General features: G+C 43.7%; 1 pseudogene; it reads left to right on the top strand.

Annotated features, from left to right (window-relative positions):
* LOC101961571 (SH3 and PX domain-containing protein 2A-like) overlaps positions 1 to 23,426 on the top strand; it is a 62,418-nt pseudogene that overhangs the window by 21,463 nt on the left and 17,529 nt on the right.

Below are 23,426 nucleotides of genomic sequence, written 5' to 3'. Positions count from 1 at the left end.
TTTGGGCCACAGTTGAGAGGCCTGCCTGCCAGGGCTGGGCCAAGGTTGTTATTTAATGATGAGTGACGACCTCAGCTCTGGCCTCATCTATGGGGACAGAGGATTCCACAGGGAGGAAGGGACCTATCTTATGGGGCCACCATAGTGCCCCTGAGGAGGTCCCTGCGTTTCTCACCTCCAAGGTGATGGCTGGGGTGTGTGCCGAGTCCACAGCCTCCCCGGGAGCCCCAGGACTTTCCGGCTTCCTCGATGTCCATCCTGTGCCTGCTCTGGGAATGCGCTATCCTGTCTGGGCAGCGGCATCCCTGCCCCAGGGAAGCTACTCAAGTTTCTAAACATGAGTGGAGGGAGCCTGAGGAAGGGGAGGTCTTAGAGTCCAGGGAAGAGACTGGAGGCAGATATTAGAGGGCTGGTCCTCATCCTGTCCATGGGACTAGGCCTGGTACCTGGCAGTGGGCATGGTTCCCATTTCTGTGACAGGCAGGGTGGCCCTGTCATGTGCTGGGGGCTGAAAGGAAGCTTAGTATGTGAGCACCTCCAGAAACAGGCACTTCCTGATCAAGCTTTTGGGCAGGCAGGAATGGCCTGAGGAGGGCCCCCAAGGGGGCAGAGCAGCGCTGGTGGCAGCCACGCTGTCCTGGGCAAAGGTGAGCAGACATGGTGTCCTCTGGATGGATGCCGTCAAACTGGTTTTTTCAAGAGGAAGTCTCCCTCTCCCCACCTATCACCTGAGGGTTGCAGCCTGGGCCAGGGGGACTCTTGCATTCAGGCAGAGTCTTGCATTCATTCAGGTGATGGTGACCAGGACATTATTTAGGTGTTCAGGTGTCCTCATTTGCCTTCCTAGGTGAGTGGGCTCTGGGGGTGGGTGGGTCACATGTGTGGAAGCAGCTCCAACATTCATCCAGATTCTGAGTGCAGAGGGGCAGCTGGGTCCTTAGGCCACCACAGCAAGGCTGGAGACAGCTATGAAATGGAGAATCCAGAGTCTGGTCTGCGGACTGACTCTGGGACTCTGCTCTGGTTCCCCAGAAGGCACTCTGGGACTCTCAGGGAGAAGGGCAGGGAAGAGAGTTGGCGGGCAAGGTGCACCCCTTGCTGCACAGGGCTCTTCCCATTCTGCCAAGAAGTCAGGGTCACTGAGCCCCTATGGAGGGCTCCTGGCTCCAAGAGGATCTGCAGCCCACCAAGGCCACTGGCTGTGAGGACCGGCTCACTCCCTGGGAGCTGCTGTGGAGACAGCTGACATTCATTCGCTCCGCAGTGGGATTCCATTCAGAGGCTGAGGGGGCCTGAGCACAGTGGTCTGTGCCGGATGCTGAAGAGATGGTTTCTTGGAAAACCAGCTCCTGGCTCAGCTTCCAATGGGACTCAGAGCAAAGCCTGCACAGAAAATGGTCCCAACTGTGGGTGTGAAGATTTCCCAAAAAGGACATAGTGTTATTCCAGGGCCAAAATATAAGTCACACCCTGGGAAGGTATGTCATTAAAAAAAAAAAGAAAAAAAAAAGATCCCATCTGCAAACAGCAGAGAACAGTGGTCTTTCTCATTTTTAAACTCTCTTTTTTCCATGGAAAAACATTTAAAGTTTGGACATGTGTTTATTAGCCTGGGGACTTAAGAACAAAGCTACCTTGTTGGTTGCAGGCAGGTGATACCCACAGGGGCCTGCAGATGTGGCTCAGGGGTAGAGTGCTGGCCTCACAAGCAGAGCCCCGGGTTCTACCCCAGCACCACAAAGAAAAAAGAAAAAGAAAAGAAAACCCAAAGGGGTTTCCTTCTCAGATCACTGCACAGGGTTTGAACAGATCACTTATGCAAATAATGAGTCATTTCAAACTTGAGGCCACTAAAAAGGAGTTTATAGCCAAGGTACAGAGATGGTGGCTATCTTAGTAAAAATTTTTTTGACTGTGAGAGATTTTTATTCAATTTGTTGGTGTTTGGGGCTGGGGATGGGACCCAGGGGTGCTCTTCCACTAAGCTACAGCCCCAGCCCATCTCTCTCTCTCTCTCTCTCTCTCTCTCTCTCTATATATATATATATATATATATATATATATATATACAGACATATATATGTATACACACACACAGTTGTAGATGGACACAATACCTTTATTTTATGTATGTATTTTTTAATGCGGTGCTGAGAATCGAATCCAGTGCCTCATCCATGCTAGGCAAGCATTCTACCACTGAACCACAATCCCAGTCTCACCAGCCCTTATTTTTTATTTTGAGACAGGGTCTCACTAAGTTGCTGAGGCTGGCCTTGAACTTGGAATCCTCCTGCCTCAGCCTTCTGAGTAGCTGGAATCACAGGCAAGTGCCACTCCACCCAGCTGTAATAAAAATAGTTTTAAGATAAAATATTAATGCACTCTTAAAACATTGGTTTTTTTCACTTGACATTTTATCTCTCTGTGCCCATTGTTATTACAAAAAATCATAAATGTCAAAATTCAGTACAATATCTACACCAGTAGTTGCCTAAACAAAAGTTAATTTCTATAAAACTATTAACTTAATGCAGTTCTATTAAAAGAGATTCAAATTTCCCTCAGTTAACAAGATATTAATAGTGGTATATATGTTTTAAAGCAGAAAATCCCAAAAAAACAAGGAGAAAATATTAAATATTTTGATCTGACGGTTCCTACAAGTGGTAACTTCCAATACATATAAAGGAAATGTTCATGGTTAAAACTCTAGAGTGCAAGTTCAGAATTTACCCCAGGCTACATCGTTAAGTGGCATTAAGTGGGGGCACCATGTATGGCCCCATGTCACCGTGTTCTACATCTAAAGCCTTCCCTGCAAGACAAGTTGCAAAGTTTAAATGAGAAGTCAGGAAAAAAGACACTTCTTTTTTTTTATTTTTTAGCTGGACATTGAACCCAGGGGTGCTTTACCACTGAGCCATGTCCCCAGTCCATTTTACTTTTTTATTCTGAGACAGGGTTTCCCTAAATTGCTGAGACTGGCCTTGAACTTTTGATCCTTCCTGATAGGAACAGGTGTGCTTTGTTTGGCTCTTTTCTTTGCACAAATCACTACTAGGCATCTCTGTGAGGCTACTCCTTGTGCTGGGAAGCAGCCACGTCATCAGGAACTCTACAGAGAAGAGCAAACCAGCTTTTCAAAACTACACCCATGTGTAAAAGGTAAATAACCATGCACCCCATTTATTGCCCCAGTTTATCATGATTAGATATAACTCACAAAAAGAAAAAGGACAATTTCTAGTGACAATATTAAAACATATCTAGACACTGGCATAAAGAAAAAAATGCATTTTTTTTGTGGTAGTGGGGATAGAACCCAAGGGAATACCACTGAGCCTCATCCCCAGTTCTTTTAGGTTTTTTTTTTTTTTTTTTGAGACAGCTGCTGAGGCTGGCCTTGAACTTGCATCCTCCTGCGTCAGCCTCCTGAGCTGCTGGGATGACAGGCTTGCACCACGGCTCATGGCTTGTTCCCAGTTTTTCAAAGGAATTTTATATTCAGGAAGTAATGGTTTCACTGAGCATTATGTGAAAACTCCTCTTTTTTTCCCCCCAGAATAATGTTCATGCTAAAACTGTGGGATGTGGAAAGTACTGTCCCTTCCTCACTCAATAACCCTTTCAGGGACTGCTGCACAGGGCTGGTACCATGACCCTCGAGGGGCAGCATGACCCTCGGGAGGTAGGTTGAAAGACTAGAGGAGACAGGGTGAGAACTTCATCCTCCAGAACCCACTAGAACAGGGCCTAGCGCCATGTCCATTGCCTGGGCACCACCTCCTGAGGATTCTGGGAGAAACACACTCTTCAATGGGGCCGAGAAGGGTTCAAGCCTTCAGCTGTGACCCAGAGAGTGGTGCTCCTGGGGATGGGGAACAGGTGATGGCAGCTGCTCCACACAAGCCTGGATGAGTGTGTGGCCAGGCTGTGAGCAGCAGGTGACCGACAGGTGATGACATTAAGTAGTGTCTGTCTCCTGGCTTCTGTGCTCCTCCCACTGAGCTCTTCTGGAGTCTTCTCCCCTCCCTGCATGGCCCAATGTGAGTGGAGCCTCCCTCTGTTCTGAGTGAAAACCTTCCCCCAGGAGCCTCCATTCCCATCAGGGTGTAAGTGTCGGCTGGAGCTTTCAGACAGAAAATCTAGCAGTGTCTCATGGCTCAGGATGACTAGTTTCTGGGTGCCTACATGGTTTTCTCAACAGAAGTGCCACCTTCACCGACATCAGAGCCCACTTGGCAGCTCCCTAAGGTTCTGAGGTAACCATGGAGACCAGGAGGAGGCTGCTCACTTCTCTACCTGCCCAGGGACTGTGAGAAGACAGTTCCTCTGAGCAAAGGATCTCTGCTGGTGACCATAATGGTGGATCGGGAGTCTCCTCAAGGTTGATGAGGGTAAAGAAGGGTAGGAAAGGAGAGTGGAAGAAGAAGAAAGAAGGGAGGGAGGGAGGGGAGAGAAGAGGGAGTCAGAACCCGGTTTAAAGGCTACCGATCACAGGAATACTAGTTTTATATGTCAGCTTGACTGGGCTACAGGGTGCCCAGATATTTGATTAGTTCTGTGTGTCCACTGAGGGTGTTTCTGGATGAGATTAACATTGGAATAGGTAGAGTGACTTAGATGACCTTCCCTTATATATTGGACACCATCCATTCCACTGAAGACCTGAAGCGAACAAGAAGGTTGAGAAAGGGGACATTTGCTCTCTGTCCCCCTGACTGCTGAGCTGGGGCTTTTCCTACCCTTGGATCAAATGTCACCATTGGCTTCCAGCTCACCAGCCACAGCTCCTGCTCCTCAGCTTCCACAGCTATGTTAACCAATCTCTTTTTACACCTTCTGTTGACTCTGTTTCTCTACTCCTCAGAGACCCCTGAAGAATATGCCCTCTACCTGCTCTACAGCAGCTCCCAAGTTACTTTCTATCACAGGAGTTTATTGATTTTCTTTGTGGAGAGTTTCTCTACATGCAATGATACTTTTGGCTCCTTGCTGGTCCTGTGTCCTACCCATAAAAATATAAGGCCTTCCAAAGAGAGCAGGACTGTCTTTCATAATTAAAGCAGTATCTGGCATTTAGCAATCACTCAAAAATTACTAATGGAAGCAAAATTAGAGAGATGAAGGAAATATAGCAGATATATTATGAAGCTGGGCACATTGGTGCAGACTTGTAATCCCAGCTCCTCAGGAGGCTGAGGCAGGAGGATCACAATTTAGAGTCCAAACTCAGGAACTTAGAACCTTAAAAAGGGGTGGGGATGTAGGTCTGTGGTAGAGCATTCCTGTATTCAATCCTGAGTGCTGCAAAGAGAAAACAAAAAAGATATCTATTATGAGTAACAAAGGAGAAATGTTTTCCCCAAATATCCCAGGACCTTCTTGAGAGCCTTCCATCCAAGATTCTGTCGGAGCCCGTCCAATGCTGCTCACGGGACGTCTTGCATCAACCCAGGGACACACAACCTCTCACATGGTCTCCAACCGAAGTGCTGCATTCCACATCCTGAAAAACACTGCCTGTCACAGCCCACTACAAGAAAAGTTTTCCAAAAGTTCCAGAGAGGACGAGTTGGGGCCTGTAGAATGGCCCAGTGGGACAGGCTGAGGAGGACTCAGGAGGGGCTGGGGGAAGGGGAGCACCTTGACTCCAAAGAGACAAAGTGACTGTCCCTCCTCTGCAAGTTGCTGCCTCTCAGAAAGAGGGTGGGGGTTTGGTTATACCAATGAAGGTTTTTCCAATGACTTACCAAAACAACAGCAGTGAACGCCCTGTGATCAGTTCTCATTTCTTTCCTTGATAACCATTTTTAAAAATTTATTTTTCAAGGTCCTAGGGATTGAACTCAGGGCACTTTAACACTGAGCTACATGCCCAACTCCACCTCCCTTTTTTAAGACAGGGTTGCTGAGGCTGGCCTCACTTGTGATCCTTTTTCCTCAGCCTCCCGAGGAACTGGGATTACAGGCATACTCTTTGTTCCACCTTAGCTGAACGCGGTCTTCTAGGTTGCTTGGGCCACTATAACAGAACACCACACCCGGGGTGATTTATAAACAACACATTTATTTTCCACAGTTCTGGGAGCTGGAATTGGAAGATGGGGGTGTCAGGATTGAGCTCCGATTACTGGTTCATGGATGGCTGATTTCTGGCTGTGTCCTACCTGCTGAGGGAGAGAGGGGTTCTCTGGCATCTCTACTCTGAGGGCAATCAGGAGAGTCCCACCCTCACAACATCCCAAGGGCTTCACCCACCCTGGGGATAAGGAATCCACACAGGGAAGTGGGGGGAGGGACACAAAGGGTCTATTGCACATAGATTGATTTGTTCTCCATACAACATCCCAAGGCTGCTGAGGCCTATTTTATGGAGAGAATCCTGCTTCCTGCTTCTGGAGGAGGCTCTGAACTGGAGGCCCTGCCTGGGCAGCTTCCGGCCTTGCAGGGGAGAGGTTGATCCTGATCTCCCAAGCACAGCTCTGGCCCAGAAAGAAGGGCTGAAGATGTGTCTTGGCATCTCCTGCAGAGACCCCAGCTGGATCCTCCCCGGCCCCCGCAGCCTGCACTGAGAGTTGGCCCTGCTCAGGATCGACCCACCCAAGCTCCCCAGGCTTCTGGGCACTGCGATGGGCAGGGCCAGCGGGTGCCCCAGTCCCCTAGGCAGAGGAGGCTCTGTTCTGTTCACAGAGGGTGGCTGGTGCCTCCCTGTCTTGGGCGCTTTCCCCTCCCTCTCCAAGAGGCTCTGCAAGCTGGGTGTTGCCAAGGGAGGCGCCGGAACAGGGGGCTCAGTCGTCCTCGTCCTCCGCGTCCTTGTTGGGGGCGCATCTCTGGAAGCACTGAACGATGGTGGCCAGGAAGAAGCTGGAGATGATGGACGCGATGGAAACCGCCTAGCCCGAGAAGATGATGATGAACAGGTCGGTAAGCAACAGGCTGAACTTGCACTCGCTGAAGCTGGCCTCCGACAGCTGCCGCAGCGCCACCCTCCGGTTCTCCTGGGACAGTGAGCACTGGATTTCCTCCAGGCCTGTGGAGAGGTGGGTGGCCAAAGAGTCAGCCTCAGCCCAGCCCAGCGGTATCCCACCCCACCCCAGACACAAGGAGACAGGAGCTGGCCTGAGCGGAACTGGGACTTCTCTAGACCTCAGAGTCACCATCGTGGGGAGAATCATGCCTCTGGCTCTTCCCTGGGCTCCTAGAGGATTAGGCGCCCTTTGGGTTTGGAGTTAGGGTGGCATGGGGGGCGCTACACTCCACTTAGGGCTGGGAACCTCTCTAGACCCGGTCACAGCCAGCCATGGCGGGGAGCAGGAGGTGGCAGCAGGTGCAGGGACTAGGAGCAGGGCCCACCTGGTGGCAGGACCCTCCAGGCTGCAGGGCCAGCGCCCCACTGGATGCCATGCTCCTCTCCACCATCCTCAGGGCAGACAGGAAGAGAGGCTTTCCACTGTGTAAAGCCCCACCACCTCGACACAGGAGAGGGAAGGAAGAGGAGGCAGCTGAAGGGGGTCTTCCGGTGGCATCTGGTACTTTTTTTTTTTTTTTTGTACCGGGACTGAAACCAAGATTGTCATCCACCACTGAGTTACAGGTTTCATAAGCTGCCCAGGCTGGCCTCTAACTTGGGATTCTCCTGCCTCAGCCTCCTCAGCGAATCACTGGGACAACAGGCATGTGCCACCACCCCCAGATGGAGTATTTGGTACTTGGAACTTGAGTGAAGCTTCCATGTGCTGAAGAGTCACCAGAAGACTGTGCTTGGATGCAGGCTCCCCAGGGATCCATCCAGAGGTCCTGGTGGGGGAGGCTACTCTGCTTTTTTTTTTCTTTTTTAAGTACTGGGCATTGAAACTAGAGATGCTTAGTCACTGAGGCACATCCCCAGCCCTTTTGTTTACATTTTACTGAGAGACAGGGCCTTGCTATATTACTGAGTCTGGCTTTGAACTCCTGGTCCTCCTGCCTCAGCCTTCTGAGCCACTGGGATTTCAGGGAAGCACCACTACATCAGCCCACTCTGCATTTTCTAATAACTGGGGGATTCTGTTGTGGCCGGAGGCAACTTTGAGAAGTTTCACTATCCAAACATCCAAGGAAGAGGCCTGAGCCCACCCCTGATATGACCAGAGGAGGCCTCTTGCACTCTTTTTTTCTGTATTGGGTTGACTGTAGGATTTCACTTGAGTGTTTGACTAATTTAAGAAGAAGCCTCAAACCCTCCAGTCTAGAAAAATGTTAACAAAGGAGCCCATGCTGAGTAAGGGCTTGCTAATAATAACCACCACACTACCATCTCCACAAGGATCTCTCCATAGGACTCACCCAAGCTCTGTTCTGAGCACCTGACTTAGATGAACTCATTTAATCCTTACAACAACTCTGTAGAAAGACCTCAATATCAGCCCCACTTTTCAGATGGGGAATGGGCTCAGACAGCTGAAGTCACTACTCAAAGTTGGACAGCTAGTAAATGGCTGAGCCCGGATTCGAACCCAAGCAACCTGGCTCTGGAGCCAATATGCCTCCAAAAGGAAGAGAAAGGGAGAGCAGCCAGGAAGAGAGGGCAGGGTGGGAACAAAAGACACAGACACTTCCTCCCCATGACTGCCATCAGGTAGCCACCTGGTCATAGGAGATGCAGTTTCCAGGGTAATTAGTTCATAACATTTTTAGAGACACTTCTGATGACTCCCCTTTTTTTGGTGAGCTGTTTCTCTTGGGGTCCCCCTGTCTGCCATCAGTGAAGTAGGAGGCGGTCAGAGTAGCAGGCAGGTGAAGTCTGTCCCTACCCTTGACTTAGATAAGGAGGGCAAAAATGAAAAAGGAAAGTATGGCACTCATGGTTCTGCAGTGTCCCCATGGTCCTCAGAGACCAAAGGAAGATTGGGATTTCAACCTTGGAGAGACGCAGCTTGAGAGGGCCTCTGGGTCTCACTGTATAAGGGGGCAGAGAGGACTGTTTTAAATGGGGGTTAGGAACTTGATATGGGATGCCCTCAAGGTGGGCCACCAAACAAGTGGTAAGAATAACCCAATAGAGTCCAGTCCATTTTGCAGAGAATTGAGAGGAGGCGGCAGGCTTTTGGGAGTGGTAAAAGTACCAGGTCACCAGGAGACAGAGTGGGAGAAAGAGAAGAGGCAGAATTGGCTTTGCCAGAACAAATCCCTGTGTTGCCAAAGAAGGATTCTAGTGTATGAAAGAAGGAGCCAGAAGAGATGAGGAGCAAGGGATAGTGGAGAATCAGAGGGTGGTGAGCTGAGCAGGGAGGTGGGCTGTCCATATAGAAGCTCAAAGGGGAGATGTTGAGTGGTTTCTTTGGGAGGGCCTGTGTCAGAAGAAGAGCCAAGGAAGGATTTTAGTTCAGTCTAAATGTAATTCAAGGGACAGTAGACATTGAGAGGGGCTCCCTTTGCCAAAGTGAAGGCTCTGATGAGGGCAACAAGTTCAGCCTGCTGATATTGGGAGTGGAGGCTCTTACACAACTGAAGCTAGAGATACAATTACCTCCCTTGCCTGATGAATTCCCTCCTGAAGGAAAAAGGAGCCATTTTTGAACCAGGACTCAGAGTGAACTTGCGAAGGAGAAGGGATGAGAAGGTCGAGAATCTTGGTGCTGGGCCAAGATCTAAGTTAACTTTTGTGTCTCAAGAGGAGACTTGTCACTGCCATCTCTAGGGGGTAGGCTTGTGAGAAGGAGGGGAGGAGAAGGATAGGGTCACTTCCCCATGGGAGCCGGTGTGTGGATAAAGAAGAAGAGCCCTAGGTGAATGGAAGAAGGTGTGTGGTCATTGTCCTGGGCCCTCAGGCCAGGGTTCAAAGGGGTGAGAAAAGCTGTTGGGGTCAAGTCTGCTCTGCAAAGAGAGGGACAGTATCAGCAAAGAGGGAGAGCAGGTGTTGTGATTGGGCAGAAAATGGAGGAGGTTTTGAGACAAATGTGAATGGTGGTGTGAGGTGATAGAAAGACTGTAAACATCCACCTCAGAAGCGGGTCATGGGAAGGCACTGGCCAACAGAATAGGTGATGGTCCTATGGTAAGGGTGAGGGTCAGGGGAGCAGCAGGTGAGTCTGCATGGAAGCATATATAAGGGGAGAAGCAGAGCATAGTCCCCAACTTTGTGATGATGTCCCTTCCCATAAGGGGAACAGGACACTGTGGAATGACCAAAAAGGAATGAGTAAAATTTAGAGAGCCACAAATACAAACAAGGCTAAGTGTCTGTAAGGGTTGGTAGTCAGCCGCCAGAACACCTTGAGGGCTAAATATGTAGCCCTGGTGTCTAGGAGAAAGGAGATGGGCCTACCTGACATATGCAGTGTTATCCTGAGTTTCCATGGAGTGATGGTAGTGGTTGGGTGATGGGGACCTGGATCTTTTCAGTCCTCTGCATCCAGTCCTAAGAGTTGGAAAGGGGAACCCAAAGGGCCAGGTGGCTGGGGGGCCCCAATGTGCTTGGGGAATGTGAATATCCCTGTGTCGTTCTTGATGACATTTAGGACAAAAATCCAGAAAGTATGAAGCTTGGGACATGTACAAACCCAGTGACCCATCTGACCACATTTAAAACAGGGTCTGAGTTGTCCTGAGGGACTGTCCCATGGGCCAGTGACACCAGGGACAGATGGTTTGAGCGAGCATCTGCTATCTCTACTTTTAGGCCTTCTCACCTCTCTCATTATACACCTTAAAGGTCACTTCCAGAACCTCAGCTTTGGGATTTAGAAGCCCTCTCTCAAAGCATCTGTCACAAGGAGTCAAAATTGCAATATATGCAGTCCAGGGGATAAATAAAGAATGTCCACATGCTTCTGCCCCTTTCATGCTTTATTCACTCAAATTACTCAATGCAATTTCACACTATAGATTATTTTATTTAACATTTATTTTTTAGATGTAGATGGACACAACACCATGCCTTTATTTATTTATTTATCTATCTATTTATTTATTTATTTAGAGAACTTTAATATTTGTTTTTAGTTTTCGGCAGACACAACATCTTTGTTTTGTATGTGGTGCTGAGGATGGAACCCGGGCCACACGCATGCCAGGTGAGTGCGCTACCCCTTGAGCCACATCCCCAGCCCCAATGCCTTTATTTTTATGTGGTGCTGAGGATCGAACCTGTGTCCCACCCTTGCTAGGTGAGCGCTCTACCACTGAGCCACATTCCCAGACCTCTATATGTTCTTAATCAAGAAAATGACAATCCTTAATGCTAGGCACTGCAATAGACATAATCAACTCACAGCAAACGATTCTAGATTAACTACTTCACAGCAAACAATTCTAGATTAATTTTAAGCACTGCAAACACATTTAATCATGACAGCCTAATAACAGACCTTCCCTCTGCATGCTTATTTTTATCAAGCCTGCTTGCTGAGCCAATCCCCCCAAACACCCTTTACCTTGCAGGGAAACAAAGAATGCTTCTCCCTCCCTGTTCTCACGGGTAGGTTTGGGAGTCTCTGCTATGTCTCTAACAACTCTCTTCCAATTTATTCTTTTTGTTTTAGTTCTTATAAGATTCTTGCTTAGCACCTGGATGACCATCTTAAATGACAGCTGCCATTTTAAGGAAAACATTTCACTTTCCTGCCCAAGGGAGTTACTGAGAAAGGCTCATCACTCCCTCATACCAACCAACCCCTTAACCACCTGCATTAGGGACCACTGAGTTTTGATTCCTCAGCTTCCCCAATAAAAGTCCCAGAACTCAAGCCTGTTCTGCCTCTCTGTCTTATAGAGAGATGCCTTCACTTGTCAAGTCTGAAAAATAAACTCATGTGTATGCCTGCCAAGTCTATGTCTTTCATTTGTTGCTCATTTATCTTTCATTCCTTGCTTTACCTTCACCCTCATCCCAGGTTTTCATTTTTTTTTTGGAAAAGAATCTTTAAGGACATCAATTTTACATGCCAGTGCATACCAATTAAAAGTAGAAAGTATAAATACAAATTAAAGAATGAATATCATTGTGTTTATATGGGCTCTGGTTCTCTTCTCAGATAGACAATTTTCTTCAAATTAAAACTCCACCCCCCCTGGAGTCATATCCATATTGGATTTACTTATTCACTTATTTGTTCACATACTTTTGTGGTTCTGGGGATGGAACCCAGGTCCTTCCACATGCTAGGCAAGTGCTCTACCACTGAGCTATGTCCCCAGGCCCTCAGTTATCTTTTATGAAGTTCACTGATTTCTATGGAAAAGCATGGGTTCTGGGTTCCTAGATTGTACAGGGAAAATTGGCCAGTGTTCCAGTAGGGGATCTAGACTCTTTTGATGCAGATGCACAAAGGAATGTGCACCTTTCAGTAGCACTGCAGGGAGTGAAACCCAGTCCCCTTCTGACATGGCCAATTGTAACCTTACAGACCTGGTCCTGTTTGTCATGACATCCTACAGTTGTGGACTGTCTCACAGCACAGATGAACTAGAGTCAAAAGTTGAGGAGCTGAAAGAGCAGTCTGGGTGCTTTATTCCCAGGGCTGTGTGAGGACACATGCAGCTCACGGTACTTATACAATTCAAGGAGTCTGGACACACCAGAATATCTTCAAGTCCCTTTTTGGTCATGAAAACCCTTAAAACAACCAGTGATGACACATCTCATATTGCAGATTTCCTTGCCTTTATTTGATCCTAGAATCCAGCAGCAGAGTAGAATGAATGCTGTTCAGAACTTCCCCCTCACCATACACACAAGTTAGACATAGAGCCAGAGGGAAGGAAGTGTCATAAAGAGAGATGAGGCACACAGATCGCTGTGTGAAGGAGAGATGGGTTGGCTGTGTAGGACCTGGACTCTGCTACCTATTCCAAGAGTGAGCTGAAGTCTGCTTACAGATCCAAGTGGGTTTTAGTTCACTGTGTATGGAGAAGCCTTCAGGCCCAAATTAGAACATGTACACAGGCAGCTTTAGGATAACTCAAAAGAAGATTGGGTGGACCTCCTTCTCCTCCATGGATGTGAAGCTAAGGCTAAGGTCACTGCATAATCCCACCAGCCTGAGTCCTCAGCAGGAGTTGTCATTTAGGGAATCTTGGTCTAGGATTAGGGAGCACAGGCAGGGCCTCCCATTTGCCCACAGCCACCTCATCCTTACTCATCCTCTGATCATCTGCTGATTGAAAACCTTCTTTCCCTGGGTAGAGAGAGATGGAAAGTGTCAGGGGAAGATCTGTCAGTTATGAGCAGCCTTCTCCCCCACCAGAAGGTGGTAATTTATTAAGTTATTTTAGACACATTCAGAAGTGTTATCTACCTATATAATTTTACTATTTTGATGAAAGCCAATTTGGATGGTTTCATTGGCCATGACTTGGAAAAGTCTGAAATCCACCAAGGGTGGAAACTGTGGGCAACTTGGGAATGGGAGAGAAAGGGTTGGACAGCAGGTGTTTCTGACAACATCGAGGCAACCAACTGGAAAGTCTTCATGCAGAATCAGGGACCCAAGGGCACATCTCCCAGGCAACTTTTGCTCCAGGCAGTTTCCAGGGCCCTTTAGGCTGTGAGAAGTTCACAGACAAAGGAAAATTTGAAGAGTCTAAGTAAAAAGTAATTCAGGAATTGAAGAAGGAGAGACAGAAAGAGAGCGAGTGCTTGGATGATGAGCCATGTGAGGGGAGGACTTGCAGGGAAGATGTAGAAGGAATGGTTTGATTGGAGGCAGTTACACAATTGCATTTCTGCTTTGTTCTGTCTTTGTGTTAGCCAGCTTTTTCACACTGTCACTACAACACCCAACCCCAACAACTACAGAGGAGAAAAAGTTTATTTGGGGACTCATGGTTTTAGAGGTGTCAATGCACACACAGCAGATTCCATTTCTTGGGCCCTCACCTTCAAGGTGAGGCTGACCATTATAGTGGGAGATTGTGGCAGAGGGAAGGTGCTCACATTATTAGAGAACAGAGAGGGTGAGAGATGGCCCCTTGCCAGATACAAAATATACACACCATATTCACACCCCCAATAATCAGGTTCCTCCAGCCACACCCCAGGTGCCCCCTATTATCACTCAGTTAATCTCATTAGGAATTAACTTACTGACAAAGTTAAGGCTATAAACCAATCATTTCTCCTCCAAAGCCATTCTCTCACAGGTGAGCTGTTGGGAGACACAGCATCTAAACCATGATGGTCTTCTTGGGTATCTGTTGGAAAATATCCCTGTTCACATTACAGTTTAATACTTACAGTTGGTTGAGATGATCTTTGGTATCTGTTTCACATAATGACTTACCACAAATGACACATATTTAATCTCCTATGTGTGCAGTGAAGTAGGGATAAGGCTATTTCAGAGACCTCATTGCTTTTTAGGTTTCACAACAATGAAAATTTAGTTTCTCAACTGAATTCTAAATTCCTCTGCCATTTGTCTGTGTGTAGCCAGCTGGAAAGGGAGACTTCATGCCAAAGCCCTGCCTTCTCTTCCCACCCTTGACTTGGTGCAGGAGGCACATAAATGTTTCTGTCAACCTAAGTCACAACAGACAGTGGCTCTCCAAAGAACAAGTGTAGTCAGACATAATAGGGCAGGAATGCAGGACACCTAAAGAGAGATGAGTCAGAGCCCCATCCAGGAGGCAAAGGGAGACAGGGTGTCAATGGCAGCTTTGAATCAATTATCACTGATTCCACGAATTCAGTACCAAGGGTGGCCTCAGTTCAAGGACAACAGGCGGCTACTGCCAGGTGTCCTCCTAGAGTTTGGGGGGTGCAGGTTGGGGTGAATTTTATGCACATGTGAGGTTGGGGCTGACTGGTTTGTGATACTTCCTGACATCAGGCAGGGCTGCCCAGGGACCCTCCCCTCACAGCATCCTGCTTCCCCTTCATCAGGATTTGACACAGTTCCTGCCTGTTGATTTGAGCACCATTATGTTTCCCCCTTGGGATGAAGATTTTTTCCTCTGGATGCATCACATAATGGTTAGGGTTTGATTCTCTCTCAGTGCCAGGATACACTTTTCCTGATTGGTCCAGTCTCCCATTGGAGGGAATTAATAGATGACTAGGAATCAATGTTGAAACTCATTGAGCCACATTTGAACAAGGTGGGTTTGGAGGGAGTGGCTCTCAGTGTTCCTCCACCCGAAAGTCACTGATAAATTCTAATTTGCTTGTTCATTAGGCCTTGGGTACCTCATCTCCAAGCTCCAGCCTTTATTATTCTATAAAGTGTTAGACTTTTGCAAAAATTTTATGAGTACAGGTGTTTATTTTTAAAAAATATTTAGGCCCTGAATTTATTTATTTTTATTTTTTGGCATTGGAGATTGAACTCAGGAGAGCTTCACCACTGAGCTACATCCTCAGCTTTTTTCATTTTTAATTAATTACTTAGTTAATTAAATTATTAATTTATTCAGTTTGGGTACCAAGGTTTGAACCCAGGGAAACTACACCACTGAGCTACATTCCAAGCCCATTTTTTAAAAAAAATTTTTGTTTTGAGACAGGTTCTCACTAAATTACTGAGACAGGCCTTGAATTTGAAATCCTTCTGCCTTAGCCTGCTAAGTAGATGCTGTTATGAGGAGTCCCTCCAGAAAGCACTCTAAGTCTGAATTTCACATCAAAAGAGAGCTTTACTTACCTGACTAGTGACTGTCACACACCACAGAGACTCAAGCTCTGTGAGAGGAAAGCAGCTTCCTGGTCCATCCAAAAACTATATAAGCACAAAATCCACAACTCAGTGATTTGCTTATCGTCATGTAAGCTGGCCAATCATAGAAATCAAAACATTAATAAGTGGGGCCTCTGTGCTCTAGGCAGGACCAGAATTTTCCAGTCGGCAAGCCAGCACATTAGCTTTGCAGTTTAGTTGAGCATGGTCCTGGGTTCAAGCAGGTGCTAGACAGTCATATCCTGAATTTGGGTGGGGGTCAGTGGGGCGACAATGTACTTCAAAGTCCTGTAGACCCACAATAGCATTCAAACCCAGGATGTAGCTCTCCATGACCACCACTGCATCCTGAGTAGGGTACAATTTGTGGGGTACAAAGTACAGAATAGCATTTTTTAAATAAGAAAACATTTTTCATTTCAGTTTCTCAGAAACAGCTCTTGTAACAGTTTTTCATAGGAGGCACCAAAATGGAGTCTCAGGCCTGCCTATGACAGTTCTTGCTTTATAATTGTCTTATCTCACTTTTCAAAATTTTATATCCATCATCTTTTTTTACTAATCCATAACTGATAACTGACACACTTATTGATTGTATTTATCAGTTCACAGGACAGCAGATGGGATTACAAGTGTTCACCACCACACTCTGTTTTGAATTACAATTTTGAAAAGGTAGAGAATTTGCCTAGCATGCATGAGGCCCTGGGTTTGATCCCTAGCAATAATAAATAAAGAAACAAATAAATAAATACATAGATATATAGATGAGAGACCTGTGTTCAATTAAACTTGTTAGAGGTTTTTTCTTCTTAATCAATTAATCTGATTTTAGTTATGTTCAGGGAAAAAATCCAAATGATAGCTCTTGATGATGAAAATTTAGATTTTTAACATGGTTAAAATCTTTTTAATAACTGTAAACAGTTATTAACAAATTGATTTGATTGGCATATATTTTAATATAGTGTCCAGAATTATGTTTGCAAACATATGAGATTTTTTATGAATTTTTGCCATTTTAAAGCAAATATTAATAAAATATCCAAATAAATATAACTTGAAAAAGTTATATCATATTGGACAGGACTTTCCATCATATCAAATTAGGCTAATTTTCTTAATGTCTCTCTTCTAGAAATCCCTTGTGCAACTATGGAATTTTCTAGAACATCTCAATATTAGCTCAAGTTCAAGTGACAATGTAGACTTTGATCATAGAGAAGTTAGTAAATAATTTCAAAAAATTTAAAGCACTTCATGAAACTTGGAGTCCTAGATCATTATAAAAGATAAGTCATTTAAAAAGATTCATGAAATATATTTAAAGTGAATAAGGAAATTTATGTCCTATGAAATAATACTTCAACTTTTAACAGAGATGACTCAGTTTTCCTTTTCCCATGTAATCAGAGAATTTGATAAAACCAACTTAAAGCCTAAAAACTTACTCTCCCCTCCTCCAGTACTGAGCATTGAACCAGGGGCACTCTACCACTAAGTTACCTGCCCAGTTCTCTTTGTTTTATTTTCAAGCAGGCTTACCAAATTGCCAAGTCTGGCCTGAATCTTGCTATCCTCCTGCCTCAGGCTCCTGAGAATCTGAAATTACAGGCATGACCCACCTCACCTGGCTTAAAATGTACTTCTTAAAGAACAGCCTTTTGAGAGATGTTCAACTGGAACATTCCACATGGAAGCCATTACTGTTTTTAATTGTCTTTGGAATCATTTGCCCACCAATTTCAAAATGTGCTTGAGAAGGAACCATAATAGTCTCCTCTGCAGTGCAGAAGAAAGGCTCTCCTGGATTTTCTTGGAGTTTTCAGGTCCCATTCTGTGTTTTATTAATCTCTAGAGAGCCAATGATAAAAGTCCTATGATCTTGTTTGGAGAGTAAGGAGTTTAGAAGCAATTTTTTTTTTTGTGTGTGTGTGTGTAATGTTGTGGTTTTGGCAGAGTCTTCCTGAAAGTCTATTATCAAAGGACCAAGCGCAAGGACCTTCTCCTGCATGGTCCCCTGCCCTACACTTTTGTGAGGCTTTGGTACAAATAATTCCATTTTGATTCTGCAGTCTTTCACAGTAGCATCATCAGCTGGGACACTGTGGCCATGGAATATTCTAAGTTATTACATGGTCAGTATTGGCTCCCTTTAGTTGTCTAAATCTGATTGCAATCACTTGGCATGCATGAGGCTGCTGGACTGTGTGTGTGTGTGTAGTACCAGGGATTGTGTACCTGGGGCACTTTACTACTGAGCTACATCCCCAAAACTTTTTATATTTTTATTTGAGACAGGGTCTGACTATGTTGCCCAGGCTGGCTTGGAATCTCCGATCCTTCTGCCTCAGTCTTCCAAGTTACTGGGATTGTAAGTGTGCATCTCAGTACCTGGCCATAGAGCATTGAAAACCCTCAAGATATTACACTATTCATCAGTGATGAATCCTCTGATATACAAATAAAAAAAAAAAACTACCCTATTCACTATATATATATATATATATATATATATATATATATCTTTTTTACTTATACATGAAGCTAGTATTATTCTGATAGATAAACCAGGCAGAGACAGATCTCCTTGAATAGTCATAGAAATAACAAGCTGAGAGTGTGGAAGTAAACCAGAACATTGATAGTGAAAATAGAACAGAGAGATGTTCAGGAAAGAGAATCATCTGGGGTAGAAAACTAATTGTGGGTGGTTGGCATTGTGGATGGTGGTTGAACACTTGCCTAGCACATGTGAGACACTGGGTTTGATACTCAGCACTGCATAAAAATAAATAAATAAAATAAAGGTATTTTGTCCAACTCTAGCTAAAAATATTTTTTAAAAAAGAAAACTAGCTGGGCAGTGAGAGAGAAATTGACCGTGATGTTTCAGTTTCCAATAGAGAAAATGGGAAGTATATCCCACATACAAAGATAGAGCAATTTTAGGGGTGTTTTTCTTTCTTCTGCTGCTAAGAGTTTGGAGTAGTTCCTCCTATTTACATGCATTTTATCCTAATATAGTACTCTGAAACTCAGTTTGGTGTGCGGTAAGTATCATAATGGAATAAATTATTCTTTCCCTAGACCCACCAAACTTGTCCCTTGACAAACATTTTGTAGTCTTCTGTAGCCCATGTTTTCTCCACCCTTCTCAAGTCATAGTAAACTACCATTAAGGACCTCTATTAGGCAAATCTCATATACTTTATGTGTTCTTCTTTTCAGGGTAGTAGACCATTCTGAAGAAAACCTGATGAACTCAAAAAACTTGGGGATGGTATTTGGACCCTGCCTCATGAGGCCAAGGCCTACAACTGCTCCTGTTACCGCCTCATCTTCCCTTGTTGCATATGTCAATCAGGCCCTGTTGGTATAGTTCCTCATTATCAATTCACAGATGATTTTCGATGGGTCCCTAGAGACAGAAAATGTTTTGTGTAGTACAGATGTTATTGCACCTCAGGTGGATAAAAGCTGTCCTTCCAAACCCATGATATCACCAGAACATTCCACAAAGTCACAATATTTTTCTACAAAGCAAGCGAGTTTTGACCATTATAGAACTGCATTAAATTTATGATGTTTATGTTAACTAGTTAATAGTCTTTGAACTGTTTATTTTGAGATTTTTTTGCTTTTAATTTAAATTATTTTTGTATCAATATGATATCCACACTGCCGATATTGAAATTGAAAATTTTGAATCGGCTACATCATGTGAGGACTCAGAATGTAAGCAAAATGCATTGGAAAAATTGGATGCACGTCTCATTGGTGAGTGGTCATGTAACATATACGGTTGCATATTTCAAACCTTGCCAAGAAGTTGTGATTAAAAACCAAAGTGAGGGTTGGGCTTGTAGCTCAGTGGTAAAACGCTTGCCTCAGCATGTGTGAGGCCCTGAGTTGGACCCTCAGTACAATATAAAAATAAATAAATAAAGATAAAAATATTGTGTCTATCTACAATTCTCATTCTTAAAAAAATCAAGGTGAATTATGTTGAGGTAAGTTCAAACTTTAATGTTTTATTAGATAACTTTGCTAGCCATTGAGAAACTTTAATGAATGTCATTTAAATGAATATCATGCTTTGTTTCTTTCTTGTAAAAAGATATCTTGAAATTCATAAATTATTTTTGTTCTCCTTCTGAAATTTGTTTTCAAACTTACTTCTTTGTCATCAATTAAAGTCAAAGAAGAAACAAGATGGACTCCTGAAATTAAAAAAAAAAATAGACTCCTAACGTTTTGATGTCTCTTGACCTGTGAAATAAAGGGACATGATGTACACATGTCTTCCATTTTCTTGGCTGCAGTGCTTTTGTTCATTGTTTTTTGATCACTTTATTTCAGTGAATGGTTTCTGATAAGGGGGTTGAAAACCTTCCATTTGTTACTGCTTTAGTAGAGCTAAATCAGAATTTTTCAACATATAGCCATATATGTTGAATTTGATATATAAAATTAATGAAATATCAATGAGTGAAGCCTGAAAATGTCTGAAAACAAAAGGAGTCCATTACCTCTCTGTGAAGAAAAGCACTGGACTCACTGATTCCATTTATCTGATTTGATCTTATTAGCCCTTCTGTGCTATGAACATTGGCCTCATTTAATCCATAGCTAACAGTCTGAAGAAGGTTAATAATGCCAAAGGTCATGTCCCTAAATTATTGTTGATTCAGGATTTCAACCTCATCCTGTCTAAATGTAACCTTGTTTCACTGTCCAATGAAATTTGATTCCCAGTTAGGTATAGTAATAACAATAAATAATTTTAAAATATTTTGAAGTTTTCATTACATACCATGTAATTCTGAGCCTTTTCTTTATTAGATTATTAACACCACATGTCATCATAGCTCTATATAGGATTCTGTCTTGACAGAGAATGCAGGCAGGGCTAGTGCACTAGACTTGCCCAGGGCAGAACTGGAGCAGAGCTGAGCAAGCACCCAGGCAGCTGGCTGCAGAGCCTGCACTCTTCATGGTGCTTGAAGTTCTGCAGGACTGTAAATATGTTCTGGTGCCATCCAACCACAATGGCTCCATTTCCTTTTATCAATGTGGAGAAGGGTCCAGGACAGCAAATCATATGAGCACTGCATAGGAAACAGGGAAGAGAGGCCAGCAGCCTCAGGTGAAGAAGAAGGTCAGATGAGATGATGAACCTGCAAGTGATGCTGGTGTTCACTGTCTGCAAACCACTGTCCAAGGATATGGGAAAAGGACAAGGTGGCAGGGATGAGGACTCTGGGCTATCTGACGGATCTGGAAATCCGTCAGATCACTGGTAAAGCACACAGTTGTCTGATGTTTTTTTCAGCAGGGAGAGGAGGATCATGGCCAAAGGGCTGCACCTTTCTAGCAACAAGAGCTTCTGGGGTACACTCAACAAAGACAGAGTGTGAGGATCTAGGGTTCTAGGTGAGAAAACAGGAACCCTGAGACCAGACTAGAGGAGAAAGAGAAGGAAGTAAATCTGGAATCACCAGGACCAGTAGCAGAATGGCTCTTCAAACTTCCTTTGACCAGTGGATGTTGCCATGAATTAGTGGATCAGCTGGGAGAGCACCCAAATCCTCTCTGGTATGTTGCCCTCAGTATGGACAGAATGAAACTGGAAAGCAGATTAATTGACAGGCAAAGTCCTTGGGATTCATGACATGGCTTTTGTAGGTGTACAGAATAGTGTTACGGTTCTATAGTTACTATTGTCTGCCAGTTGAAATCAGGAAAGTCCTTACCCAGAAAATATTCATTCATGGGTAGTATATTAAAACAAGTTACTTTAGGAAGTGTTTATTGTTGTTGTTATTGTTGTTTTAATTTTATGTGCTTTGTGGCTATCTGTTGTATTGATTAAGATCAATTTTAAAAAGTAATGCTTTAATTCAAAATGTGCCTTTATTTTTAATTCCTCTGCATAGATAACTGAGAATATCATGTTGGAAAAAATATGAAAGACTATATTGTTTGAGAGAGTGCCCATTTATAAATAACCACACTTTCTTATTAATCACGCTCCATGAAGTTAAAAAAAAAAAAAACCCTCTACTTTGTCAGATATCAAAGAACTTGAATCATCATCCCAAAGATGGACACTATGTGAAAAGCCATGAAACAACTTAGTCTGAAATCTGATGTGGCAACAAATGATATAAAAAACATACTGCTCAAGGGAACCATACACCAACAAGACTTGACAATCATTAATATGTATGCTCCAAACAATGGTGCAGCTACATTCATCAAACAAACTCTTCTCAAATTCAAGAGTCTAATAGACCACAACACAATAATCATGGGAGATTTTAACACACCTCTCTCACCAATGGACAGATCTTCCAAACAAAAGTTGAATTAAGAAACCATAGGGCTCAATAATACAATTAATAATTTAGACTTAATTGATATATACAGAATATACCACCCAACATCAAGCGGATACACTTTCTTCTCAGCAGCACATGGATCCTTTTCAAAAATAGACCATATATTATGTCACAGGGCAAATCTTAGCAATTACAAAGGAGTTGAGATACTACCATGCATTTTATCTGATCATAATGGAATGAAATTGGAAATCAATAATAAATTGAGAAAGGAAAAATCCTACATCACATGGAGATTAAACAATATGCTACTGAATGAACAAAGGGTTACAGAAGACATCAAAGAGGAAATTTTTAAAAAATTCTTAAAGGTAAACAAAAACTCAGACACAACATATCAAAATCTCTGGGACACTATGAAAGCAGTACTAAGAGGAAAATTCATTTCATGGAGTTCATTCCTTAAAAGAAAGAAAAACCAACAAATAAATGACCTCACACTACACCTTGAAGCCTTAGAAAAAGAAGAACAAATCAGCAGCAAATACAGTAGAAGGCAAGAAATAATTAAAATTAGAGCTGGAATCAATGAAATTGAAACAAAAGAAACAATCGAAAAAATTGACAAAACTAAAAGTTGGTTCTTTGAAAAAATAAATAAGATTCATAGACCACTAGCCCCGCTAACAAAGAGAAGAAGAGAGAGAACTCAAATTACTAGCTTACGGGATGAAAAAGGCAACATCACAACAGACAATTCAGAAATACAGAAGATTATTAGAAATTATTTTGAAACCCTTTACTCTAATAAAATAGAAGATAGTGAAGGCATTGATAAATTCCTTAAGACATATGAACTACCCAGATTGAGTCAGGAAGATATAAACAACCTAAACAGACCAATATCAAGTGAGGAAATAGAAGAAGCCATCAAAAGATTACCAACCAAGAAAAGCCCAGGACCGGCTGGATATACAGCAGAGTTTTACAAGAACTTTAAAGAAGAACTAATACCAATACTCCACAATCTATTTCAGGAGATAGAAAAAGAGGGAGAACTTCCAAATTCATTCTATGAGGCCAATATCACCCTGATTCCCAAACCAGAAAAAGACACCTCAAAGAAAGAAAACTACAGGCCAATATCCCTAATGAATTTAGATGCAAAAATCCTCAATAAAATCCTGGCAAATTGTATACAAAAACATATCAAAAAGATTGTGCACCATGATCAAGTAGGATTCATCCCTGGGATGCAAGGCTGGTTCAATATACGGAAATCAATAAACGTTATTCACCACATCAATAGACTTAAAGATAAGAACCACATGATCATCTCAATAGATGCACAAAAAGCATTCCACAAAGTACAGCATCACTTTATGTTCAAAACATTAGAAAAACTAGGGATAACAGGAAATTA

Source organism: Ictidomys tridecemlineatus, chromosome 8, assembly GCF_052094955.1.
Source record: "Ictidomys tridecemlineatus isolate mIctTri1 chromosome 8, mIctTri1.hap1, whole genome shotgun sequence".
NCBI classification, from domain to species: Eukaryota; Metazoa; Chordata; class Mammalia; order Rodentia; family Sciuridae; genus Ictidomys; species Ictidomys tridecemlineatus.
This window is presented reverse-complemented; position numbering and strand designations above follow the sequence as displayed.